This window comes from Loxodonta africana, chromosome 16 (assembly GCF_030014295.1).
Source record: "Loxodonta africana isolate mLoxAfr1 chromosome 16, mLoxAfr1.hap2, whole genome shotgun sequence".
NCBI classification, from domain to species: domain Eukaryota; kingdom Metazoa; phylum Chordata; class Mammalia; order Proboscidea; family Elephantidae; genus Loxodonta; species Loxodonta africana.
In genome coordinates this window covers 9,585,722-9,598,857 of record NC_087357.1, presented here as the reverse complement: position 1 = coordinate 9,598,857, position 13,136 = coordinate 9,585,722, and the positions used below count along the sequence as shown (strand labels likewise).

The window sequence follows — 13,136 nt, the reverse complement described above, 5'->3', positions numbered from 1 at the left end:
GACAAATACCAGCAGGGTCACCCACAGTGGACAGTTTCAGTGGAGCTTCCAGACTAAGACAAACTAGGAAGAAAGGCCTGGCAATCGACTTCCAAACATTAGCCAGTGAAAGCCCTATGGATCACAACAGAATACTGTCTGATGTGGTGCTGGAAAATGAGCCCCCCTGGGTTGGAAGACACTAAAAATGCACAGTGGCCACAACACTGGACTCGAGTCTACCGGTGATCATGAAGATGGTGGTGGATAGGGCAGTGTTTTGTTCGTGGGGTCTCTTATGAGTAGAAGCTCACTTCACGGCAACTAACAAGAGTCCTGCAGGTACTCCAAGTACCCTTCTTCTACCATATAGTCATCCCTCTGTATCTACATGTTCTGCATCCACAGATTCAACCAACCAGCGATCAAAAGTATTTGGAAGAAAAAAAAAAAGTTCCAAAAAGCAAAACTCGAATCTGCTGCGTGCCCGAGCACTAGCTGAATGCGTACGAATGAAGTGAAGTGCAGCATCCCCTGCTGTAGCCTCCCACCACCTCATAGCTCCTCGGTCTCTCTCCAGCACTTGGTGTTTGAGTGTTGTATGCCTCCCGTCTTATCGTTATTCCTTAAACAATATGCTGTAACAAATATTTATGTAGCATTTACATCATATTAGGTATTATAAGTAATCCACAGATGATTTAAAGTATATGGGAGGATGTGTGTAGGTTATATGCAAATGCTACACCATTTTACATAAGGGACTTGAGCATCCATGGATTTTGTATCCTCAGGGGTCCTGGAACCAACGCCCTGCAGATACCAAGGGACAACTGTATTTGTTTTTAAAATTACTTTAAGATCCTTTAAAGAGATCACGGTTGCGACTGTATATCAGTGCATCATGAAGGCCCTCCGACTTCTCTAAAATGCCATTCACACTAAAGGCCAACAGGTGTCTCCTCCATGGCAATTCCCACCCTTGACTCCATCCCAAGATCTGGTCTCCCATGTGTACTTCACATCGTGTGGCCATTAGCTTCTCAGATGTGTAATCTCGTATGTTTAAATTTCCCAACAAAACTGAAAGCTCTGGGTGCAGAAACTGTGTCCTGGAATTCTTAACCTCCATAGAAGAGTACTCAGCTCCATGTGGAAGGAGCTACTGACTGAGGGTTTCCTAACCTACTAAAGCAGCACAACTCAGTAAGAAACCTGGCTCCCCTGGGGATGTTTCAATTGGTCTCTACGTTTAAGTTCAATTTGTTCTACAGGATTCTCCATCCAGTACCATAAATACAATTTCTGCCAGCGTGATCCATTCAAGAATTCCTCCAAGTGAAGTAAACATATATTCTATTCTGGAAAATTACTGAGGCCACAGATCTTAGAGTTGAAATTTGCCCCCTTAAAACCATCTGATCTAGTCTCCTGTCTTCAAGTTGATGTGGTGTTATCATCTGCAGTTTACAGATGCAAGAACTCAAGACCAGAAAGGTTAATTAACTTGCCTGAAGTCACAAAGCTTACAAAGTACAGAGATTTCACGTTTCCTTCTGCTTGGCTCAATGCTTCTCCCCTTACACCACACCAAAACTACTTTGCTCCTTGAACATAAAAAGAAAAGCAACGGCGGACATACAACACGCCTCCCTAAATGGTCTCTTCGTAATTTCTATTAATACGGACGAGAACTGCCGCTGCTGTGAGAACAGAGTGAAGCATTGGTTTGTTTCCAGGGTGTGTGTGTGATTTCTGCACGCCCAGATGAAGTCAGTTAATTTATGTGTCCTTTTAGCAACCCTGAGTCCTTTCTAGGACAACACAGGGCATAAACAAATGAATTAATTACCTAATACAAATGTGTTGTCAGCTGCCTCCATGATTACATTTAGGCTCCTCCACGCAAAGTCACTTTCAGAAAAGCAGCCATCTCAAATACACAATTTTCTAAGAAAAAGATATCTCTGTAATGCTTATTCAGAGACTTTTCTTACACGTCCAATTTGAAATATAAGACTTGTGGAGAAAGAAGTGTTTATATAAAATAAGGACTGATGGAATCAAGACCATATCATCACTCTATTTGGTAAAATAATAAATCCGATCCAAAATTTGAATGCATCTCAAACATATTTATTAAATTATAGGGATAGTACTTACTTTTACTAAGTTCTTAATGTCATTTTATATTTTTTGATTTAACCAACCTAACATTCTATACATTTTTGTCTCGAATGTATCAAGACATCACAACTTTACTGAAAATATTTATAAGAATCTTCTATATTGTAAATACTTCACATAAAAACCATATCCCACAACTCCCAAGGAAACTCCTACGGCTTTGAAATTTGTCAAAAAAAAAAAAGGGGGGGGGGGCTGTTTGGCCGCTAACAGAAAATGGAGAGAATTGCCAGCAAAGCTTGTCAGAGTTTCAAAGAAAACCAAGAAACTGACCAACAAAATCCTCTAGGCAAGCTGACACTGAAGAGGTGACCTTTGCAGGGCCGTGGAAATAACTGTACGTGTAAATAAATAGTCTCCCGGAATGACCCTCCTGCCGTGGGGGCTGGCCCTGTATCATCTTCTATCTGCCCACATGTTTTTCATAAGGAAGAAAATCATAAAAAATAAAGGAACGCTTGTTCTCCACTTACACTAAAGCTCCCTCATCCCACAGTGAAATCCACCAGCATAATGAGAAGTAAGAAGTACATATTTCAGAACATTTTTCAGAAAAATGCCCTCATTCTATTTTCCCATCTGTACGTACCTGTGTGGCTAGCCTCTGCATCTTCTCAGAACATTGTTCTGTGAGGAACTTAACACCATTTTCTTTCAGTACGACTATACTTGCTTGTCAACAAAACAGTGACTTTAATTTGCCACTGTCGTTGGCAATGAAAACAGTCCTCACAGGGACAGGTAACACCTGTGCTCAAACTCAGACCCCTGGTCTCATACCAGCAACCAGTTCCTGCCACTTCCTGTTTTCCCACTGGAACCCTGAGCAGGTCGTGGGGATGGTTTTGCCTCTAAAAGGATGGGAAAATCAGGGTTTCTATAGAAGTTTCACGAGGCCCTGGTGGTTCAGTGGTAGAATTCTCACCTTCCACGTGGGAGTCTTGAGTTTGATTCCTAGTCATGTACCTCATGTGTAGCCATGGAGACTTGTGTGTTGCTGTGATGCTGAACGGGTCAGCGGAGCTTCCAGACTAAGATGAACTAGAAGAGAGACCTAGTGATCTACTTCCAAAAATCAGCCAACGAAAACCCTGTGGATCATAAGGACTGACCCTGGGGATGGCAGAGGACCAGGCAGAGTTTTGCTCCGCTGTGCGTGAGGCAGCCATGAGTCGGGGAACGACTCGATCGCGGGTAACGACAAAATAGAGCCATTTCAGCGTCAGGCTTTTACTCAGCACTCCGATAGCGACTGGGGGCGGGCACCGGCAGGTCCATACTCCCACAGAAGCTCCACACCCACGTGGGCGCTCCACAGGTGACCACACAGTGAGACACCACGCATGAGGTGCTGCATTCGGGTACAGGGGCTACTGACTGGCAAAGGCAGAGCCACGATTAGAGGTGGTCTGGCTCCTAAAGAATTCACCCTGCCTCTTTCCTTGTACCTCAGGGTAACCAACAGTTGACGAGGGACGATTCTCCTCTATAGAAGTAGCCCAGCTAACAAATGAAGAGCAACAACAGGACATCACCACTTTGCAACTCCTGAAGGTATCACAGCCCCACACCCCGACTGGCATGCTGCCGATCAGCAGAGCTCTACAATGGAAGCATCGGCCTGGTAACCCCCGAACCCACAATCAATCCAACGTCACAAAAACAACACAGTCATATCGTAGCTCACAGAACTCCTACGTAACTCGGTAGGAAGTACGTGGCACCACCCATAACGTAGTGGTGTTGACCCAAATCCACTCAAGCCAGCAGAAAACGCAGGAGCCAGAGGAACTGGTTAGACAATGCCACGGGATGAAATCAGCAAAACCTAGAATGTGAAAATTTCTACCGGGTAAACGAACTGTTTTCATCAACCAACAAACTGCAAAAATTAAAGAGAGGGAGGGGGAGCCTGTACGTTAAAAGAGATTTCAGAGACACAGGAACCAAAACCAACACGAGGGCTGTTTATATTGTCATTCAAACAACACGACTGTGACTGCCAGAACAAGAAAAACAGAGAGTCTGGGAAATGTGAACACTGGCTGGCTGTCTGCTTCTGAGGGATGACAGTGGATTTTGTGCGATAAAAATCACCCAGTTTGAGAGACACACACTTCAGTATCTGTGGATGAGAGGATGTGATGGCTGCGGGTGGGGCATCTGACCACCGTGGGTTGGTGGTTGTTGAACACGTGTGCCAGGGACGTGGGCGCTAATGGTTGTGTCTGCTCACCTAATGATGCCCAGATGTGTTAGACAGGCCTGCTCGGCCACAGCACACAGATAGCTGGGGAGCACTCTGGTTGTTGCTGTCACCTAGAGCTGAGAACAGGATAGGTGGGCCCGTGACCCAGGACAGTGAATTAGGAGCAGAGAGACTGGGGGCGAGGAAAGCTGGGTCACAGGCCCAGAATCCAGGACGGCGAGAGTCCTGGAGAGATGGGAGCAGGAGGGAGGCAGACCAGACCCAAGGATATGATTACTGCCCCGAAGGAGAGAAGTGGCCCAGTAAGGAGAAAAGCAGGGAGAAGGGAGAGCAGTGGGATGCAGTGCTCAGACCTCTCACATCTGATACCACGTGGCCCTTATTGCGATGGTGGGGGGAAGGCACAGCCAGCCCAGAATGGAGAGGCTGAAGCACCCTTACCCGAGAAGCCCTCTGACGCCCCTTCCCAACCCTGTATCAATCATCTCCTCTTACATTAGGGGTACGGAAGCGGCCCTAGAAAGAGTGGGGTGGGGGCTGCAGAACCAGAACGTCATTCAGAACTCCAGGAAAAGTCAGATTTGCTTTTGTGGATTATATCATAAAGCTACACCTTCATTCCTAAGCCTGGGAACTGTGGCCTAAACCAAGCACAAAGATCAAATAATTTTCTAGAGTAAGAAAAGATTCAGAGAAAACCTGCTGGTCATCTTCCATGCTATATGGTGTGTCAGTGAAGGGAAGCAAGGAGGGGGCCTCTCCCTAATAATACAACCTGCATCAGGGTCCCGGCTTTTTTTTTTTTAATAATTTTTATTGTGCTTTAAGTGAAAGTTTACAAATCAAGTCAGTCTCTCACACAAAAACTCACATACACCTTCCTACATACTCCCAATTACTCTCCCCCTAATGAGACAGCGTGCTCCCTCCCTCCACTCATTCTTTTCGTGTCCTTTTCACCAGCTTCTAACCCCCCTCTAACCTCTCATCTACCCTCCAGGCAGGAGATGCCAACATAGTCTCAAGTGTCCACCTGATCCAAGAAGCTCACTCCTTACCAGCATTCCTCTCCAACCCATGGTCCAGTCCAATCTATGTCTGAAGAGTTGGCTTCAGGAATGGTTCCTGTCCTGGGCCAACAGAAGGTCTGGGGCCATGACCATCGTGGTCCTTCTAGTCTCAGTCAGACCATTAAGTCTGGTCTTTTTATGAGAATTTGGGGTCTGCATCCCACTGTTCTCCTGCTCCCTCAGGGGTTCTGTGTCGGGGCAGTCATTGGTTGTAGCCAGGCACCATCTAGTTCTTCTGGTCTCAGGATGATGTAGTCTCTGGTTCATGTGGCCCCTTCTGCCTCTTGGCCTCGTAATTACCTTGTGTCCTTGGTGTTCTTCATTCTCCTTTGATCCAGGTGGGTTAAGACCAATTGATGCATCTTAGGTGGCTGCTTGCTAGCGTTTAAGACCCCAGACGCCACTCTTCAAAGTGGGATGCAGAATGTTTTCTTAATAGATTTTATTACGCCAATTGAAGGTCCCTGCTTTTTAACAAGGAGTTGACTTATGACGAGAAATAAAGGCATACGATATACTGCTGGCACATAACTAATGACCTATTGGCAAATATGTTATGGTTCTTCATTTATCTTCAAAATTTCAAAAAAAATTGATATGCCTTGAAATAATTCAATAAATAAAAAAAGGAATAAAGAGGAATCCAGAAAACACGGCTGTAACTACCAAACGAAAAGTTTTTTCCAAGCCCGTGTTAAACGTGATCACAGACAGGAATTCCAATTCCATTTAAGATAATGAATTTGATGTAAACATTTCTTTAAAAAACCAGAACCTAAGATCTTGGCATCCTGTGGTGTGGTGTCGCAATATATGGGAAGGAGCCCTGGTGACACAGTGGTTAAAGCACTCGCCTGCTAACTAAAAGGTTTGTAGTTTGAACCCACCAGCTGCTCCATGGGAGAAAAGTGGCAGTCTGCTTCCTATGAGAATCTATCAAAATCTGTGTTTGTGAAATCAGTAAAATGATTTGAAAGTTTCAAGGTCTCTGGAGATTTGGTGTTATTATCTTGAAGGGCCAGTGAAGAGTCTTCACTGTCACACAAAAGGAAGCTTTGTGACCTTTCTGTTGAGGACAAGACAATCAGAAAATGTCAAGAGGAGGATATTGCTATGGATTAAATTGTGTCCCCCCACTAAACGTGTGTCAATTTGGCTAGGCCATGATTTCCAGTATTGTGTGGATGTCCACCATTTTGTGATTTGATGTAATTTTTTTATGTGTTGTAAATTCTAACCTCTATGATCTTAATGAGGCCGGATTAGAGGCAGTTATGTTAATGAGGCAGGACACAATCTACGGGATTAGATTGTATTTTGAGTCAATCTCTTTGGAGATACAAAAGAGAGAAAGGAGCAGAGAGGAGAGGGATCTCATTATCACCAAGCAAGAAGAGCCAGGAGCAGAGTATATCCTTTGAATCTGCGATTCCTGTGCTGAGAAGCTCCTAGATCAGGAAAAGATTGGTGTCAAGGAGCTTCCCCAGAGCTGACAGAAAGAGAAAGCCTACTCCTGGAGCTGGTGCCATGAATTCGGACTTCTGTTTGTTAAAGTCATTCACTTGTGGCATTTCTGTTATAGCAGCACTAGATAACTAAGAAAAACACTAAATACACCAGCCCATACCTGGTTACCTTGAGTAAGCACTCCTGGCCACACCACACGGAAGGAAACACTGTAATGCCAACCACAAAGGCAGCATCAGCTTTTGCCCCAGACACTACCTGGGAAGGGTCAGGACGACCAGTACTGCCTACCTGGGTTGCAGCACTCTGAGAGGGACATTGAGGCCATAGAATTTTCATCAGAAAATTACAAACCCGCTAAACCCATTAAGTGGAAGACAGCACGCGATCTAATTAAAGTTGAAAATCCACTTCCATATCAAATGCCCTTCTCAAATCCTTTTAACTTTAAGGATGTCCACTCAAGGATGCCACACTCTCAGATTGGAACCCAGGGGCACTGTTTCGAAAAGGTTGATCTTAACCAGTTTGGGCACTTGAAAGTTAAGTCGGGTTAGGGAACAAAAAGATCTAAAAATGGCATTCTGACCTTTCCCAATGTCTGTACCACTTCAAAGACTCGAATGAGGGAGAAGCTCAAGAGAATTTAGCTCTTATTCAGGAAGCAAAATTAAGTCCAATTAGAAAGATCTTAATGTTAAGGAAGAGGAATTTTTACTTAAATCTAAGGAGTTTGGTCCAGTTAGAAGATCTCTGAAGTCCAGTAGCTTGTGTTCATTCTGTGAGTCTAGAAATCTCTTGAGGAATTTTCTGCTGTGCTTTCAATCCCACATTGAAGTACCAAGGTGATCTGATACCACCTGATTACCTAAGGCAGGGCACAGGGCTTATAATGCTGTAGGTGTTAGGTGAGCTGATGAGGTGCAGGAGGGAATGTTCCCCTGGACAATACAACCGCTAAGACAGGAGTCCCAGGCAAGAAGAACGTCCCGGGCTGGCGCTTCCTGGCCAGTCCCACCACTGCCTGACAGAACAGCAAAGTGAAGATGGACACATTCATGTAGCCACATGGGGCTATCAAGCACTTGAAATGTGGCCAGTGTGACCAAGGAACTAATGTTTTTATTTTATTTAAATTAATTTTTAAACCTAAATTTGCACAAGTGACTAGTAGTTCTCCAACTGTGAATGTAACTTCTTGGGGAATATGTTAAAAATACAGATCCCAAGGCCCGATGGCTAGCGATTCTGATTCATAGAGAGAGATTGGGCCAAAATAGGCCCTAGGTGGTTCCCATGCCTAGTGGTCCAGAAACAATGCCCTGGACTTCAAGGAGGGTAAGAGCCTATGTATGAGCTTCTGGGTGGGTGCTCATCTGCTGCCTGGAGACAGGCTCCAGGATGGATGTGGATGGAGCCTGGGGCTGAGCCTGGAGGCCAGAGGCCCACCTGTTCACCCACCATTGGGCCATCCGGTCCCCAGCCTAGAAATGACATGGAGCACTGGCACGCCTTGGGCTGTGATGCTGTCCATATCCTCAGGACCACGGCCAATGCCCTGCCACATTCGCTGGCCCACACGCTCGTGATCTCCAGCTCACTGCCGCCAAGGACTGCCTACACTTAGGTCAGCTGCAAACATCCATGGACTTCCAAGAAATGCCACACCTAGGCCCAAATCATAACCATCTGCAGGTTACCTTCAGACTGGATTCTGTTAGGCCCAAATGCCCACCCTTCTCCACAACTTTCAGGACCATGTCTGATCCAGATCTCTGTTTTCCTGCCCACTTCTCAAAGGACACTCAGGCGCACTCAGGTGGCGGTTACCTTGTTGACAGCCGCATTGCCTCGGGGGCTCACGTCAAGTTTGCAACCAATGAAAACCTCAGGTCTCATTCACAGGAACTACAGGGAAGCGTCCTTCTGAACTTGCAAAGTTTGTGTTTTTGTTAACCTAAGCATAGGACTTTACATTTATCCCCATTAAATCTCATCTTGTTAGTTTTGGCTCATTGATCCAAACTGCTGAAATCTCTATAATCCAGACTCTGCTGTCCAGATCACAGTTATCCTTTGCCAGCTTTGTGTTGCCAGGAAATGTGATCAACACATCTTTTATGTCTTCGCAGAAACAAGTGACAAAATTGTGGGCCAGGACATGGTGTATACACAACCCCAAGGTCACCAGCAGCAAGCTTGGTCCAGCTGCCCAACGCAGTTCAGGTCAAGAGTGAACAATGGATGAATACCCTCTGGGTAGTTATTCAGTCAACTACTAACCCAACCAATGATCACCCCACGCTGTCTTCATTTCCCCATCCTGCACCAGGTTATTCTGAAAGACGTTGTCATATAAATGTCTGCCCACGTTTATGCCCACATTTGGCAATTTACAAAAGTCCTTTCTTCTATTATTCTACAGTGAATAATAAGGTTGTCCCCTAAGAGATGCCCGGAGTTATTCGGGATAGAATAAAAGCCAACACCAAAGTCCGTCTAGCTCAAAGACATTCTGGATATAAATTCAGTGGCCATGGGCTTCCCACGACAGCCACCTTCAATCAGAGATGGGGACAGGGGTTGAAAACAGATGCCTGGTGGGTTTGAGATATCAGAAGTGTGATCTACCACCATTACTTTTAATTATCCCAGATGGGAAAAGTGGGTGTTTGAACTGGCCAACCTGTGCAATAAAGCATTTTGATCAAGGGTGCAGTTGCGCAGAGCACCTGTTTGAGAAATGGCCCGTGAGTCCACGGGGATCAGGCAGAGTTATGGAAGTTATAAAGGGGCTCCCTGCAGCCTCACAGGAAGACAGCAACACTGTGAAAAATGCTTCTCAGGGGAAGCTTTGAGTTTCTTTAAACATTCAATTACGGCTATATAAACACGGGCTTTAAGTGAACAGCATATGATCTCTGTACAAATTGGGGGTGCCAGAAAGCAAGTGAAACAGATGCCCTGACACAACTACCTCAGCCCTGCTCCGTGAAGAGCTGGTTTATCGCAGAACAGTTTCCGAGGAGGGTTAATTAAGTGACGCTCTCTCAGCATTAGCGTCAGATTATGGCTCAGATGGTTTAAGGGACTGGAGTCATTTTTACTTTGGTCATGATCGTGAGGCAAGTTTTTACTTAAAACATATTTCTTGCTGTTGTTGTTGTTGTTAGGTGCCATTGAGTCAGTTCTGACTCACAGCGGCTTCATGCAGAAGGAAACACTGCCTGGTCCTGTGCGTCCTCACCACTGTTGTTATCCTTGAGCCCACTGTTGCAGCCATCGCGTCAGGCCATCTCCTTGAGAGTCTTCCTCTTTTTTACTGACCCTCTGCTTTACCAAGCATGATGTCCTTCTCCAGGGACTGGTCCCTCCAGACAACATGATAACTGGATAGTTAAAGGCCCAATATTCAATATTTAGCCCTTTGGAAGTGGGAGTACTTTCTAAAAGTATTATCTTTTGTGAATAATAAATAATTCTACTTTCTTTTTTTCAATGCTTATCAACTTTTTACAAGTTTTTCCCTTCAAAATAAAAGATTTTTCCCCCTAACTTTAAAAGGAATATCTTCTGGTTGCAAAACAGTAAGACAATAAAGAAAGCAGAAGTCTCTATAATCTTACTACTCGGAGATAAACATACACCTGTGTAATTTTAACATTGAACTAAACAAAACCACAGAAATGATTTACTAACACGCTGTTTACATTATCTCTATCATGGACACTTTCACATTAGTAAATATTTTCATCCTTATTTTAACTGCTGCACAGTTTTCTATTTCATAGCTGAGCCATAATTTATTTCCTTCGTATCTTCTAAATGCACTTTTGATCTGTCTTTGACTTATCACAGTTTCACTGAGATACAGTCTCTGAAGTGGATTACTGGGCCAGAGGTTATGCAAACTAAAAATTCTACTGTCTACGGTGCAATTACTACCTTTCACATCTGCAGCATTAAAAGCTACCAGCACACAAGCATTTTCGCCCTATAAAATTGTAGATTTTGGGTACCATCTCAAAAAGAATAGTCCATTTAAAAAAAAAGTTATACTAAAGTATTTCGAGGAATACCTTATTAAAAAAATAGTACTGGTATGCTCTTCTTATCAAAATGTTACCTGTATATATGGAATCTCTAAAAACAGTACAAGTAGTATAATTAAAACTACTGAGTATCACAGGAATATATTAAACACTCTCCACATAGTTTCTACAATGTAGGTTGACAGCAAGGTTGGGAAGAGAGAAATAAACTGAGAAGAGATAGCTTTATGTTTTCAACTCGGCTAATTTTGAGATCATCTTGTGAAAGACCTAGAACTGAAAGAGAGTAAGCGAAGGCACCTTTTAAAATGATACTTTATACACATCAGCCACCGCCTTAGAGTCAATGTGTGTTAGACTACCTGCAGTGAGGAAGATAAACCATGTTCACAGGGAACCATGAACGAGGCTAGGAAACCACTTTACAGATGGGCTTTAAGAAACACGTTTTTATACAGAAAAGTACATCCATTAGAAAGCTGAATGAGAAAGTAGGATATAAAGTGGTACACAGGCTATGACATAAATCAGGAAGACATAAGAAGCAAAGCTTTAAGCATAAGAAAAAAAATCTCTAAAAAAATTCGCCAAAATATTAACCAAGGTTGTCTTTGGTAGCAGGAATACATTTTTTGGGCTCTTATTATTTTTTTTTTCCTATAGTTTTCAGTTTTCTGCATTAGACACATTTCTTTTATAATGAAAATAAACTACTTAAGGTTTTTGCTAAGTCTCTTTCCATTCCTCTACAGGCAATCATAACACCAGCTAACAAGTTCTGGGCCAGCCTCGTTCATGCCACTGTCCCTCCAATAACGTGACAGGAGTAGCAATTCCAATAAAGGAATTTCCTAAATGCAGCTGCCAATTATAAATTCCCAACATCACCACGAGACACCTTATTTTCTTTGGTATCTCCCCAGGGAACACCTAGTTGCATCCACAGAGATATTTTAAAAAATCATATACAAACAGCAATACACAAAAATCAAAAGGCCACACAATATTCTTACATGGAAAAAAAAAGCATACCAAGATATTTACTTTACTAAGAGAAACATATCGAAAGCAATATACAGGTTTCCATTCAGAACCTTGATTTCCAATGCATGTGTCTGAACCTCTATTCTCCAGTTTAAGATCATCAAGTCTCAACGAAAGCTAAAAACAAGTTATTTGCTGTTTACAAAGGCTTTTGAGCCACATGATGGGTAAGGCTATGAGAAATACCAAGAGGCACACTGCAGATCCCAGGGACCACGTTATTGCTATTTCACATTTGGTCATTTTTAAAATCGAGGTAGGCTGTGCTATTATATACTGAACATCAGGATTGGCCACCGATGGTCTGAATTAGTTGGATTTGCTTCGTGTCCTAAATCAAAGCACCGGTTTAAGGAAATGATCAACCGGTTTGCATGGAGACGCTGAGTCAGGTTTTATGACTCCACATCCCTGGGCGGAACTCATTCCAGAAAGTCTGGCTTGCTCTGTACTCATATTTCAGCAAAAATCAGCATTTCAGTGACAGGAAAGGAATAGAAACCAGGACTTCTGAAAGTGGGAAACTCCTATTTTAAATCAAGCAGGATATGGGAAATTGATTCATACCTCTGCACACATACTACTGATTAGAACAACACGATTCATTTCTGGTACGAATCAAACAATGTTCTGGGGCCCCTCGGATCTGAGGAGTCCATAGGGACAGCCATAAAGTGTGAAGGATAACAAGGACAAGAGTTGTTTTTACTTGTGCTCTGAGGCAGACACGTTCTCTCCTGGGAAGACATAGAATATATGTCATAATGTCCCTGTGCTCCAGAAAAAAATGTAATACCATCTTCTGGAAATTTCTATAACTTTGCAAAAAGAAAAAAAATGATAATTTTTTTAAATAAAGAGATAAAATAAATATACCAATGAGGAGACTTGCTTTGAAAGATAAAATAAACTCTTGGTATTTCTCAGGGAGAAAAGAGTTTCCATTCATTTGAAGCTGTTTCTTCTTATGTAAGTCTGAAATTGCCAAAGGTCAGCTAATAATGGAACGCTGTTATTTGAACAGAACAAGAGATGCTTAAATTCTATCCTTGAAAAATCAGGCTATGAAAAAAGAGGAACTTCAGAACTATGAACAAAACCTGCTTATAGTCTTCTTAGAGTGATAAA

At 43.2% G+C, this 13,136-nt stretch overlaps 1 protein-coding gene across 2 annotated transcripts in view; it reads right to left on the bottom strand.

Annotated features, from left to right (window-relative positions):
• The window catches only part of ADAM12 (ADAM metallopeptidase domain 12), a 377,170-nt gene that overhangs the window by 258,232 nt on the left and 105,802 nt on the right, over nucleotides 1–13,136 (bottom strand). The window lies entirely within an intron of this gene.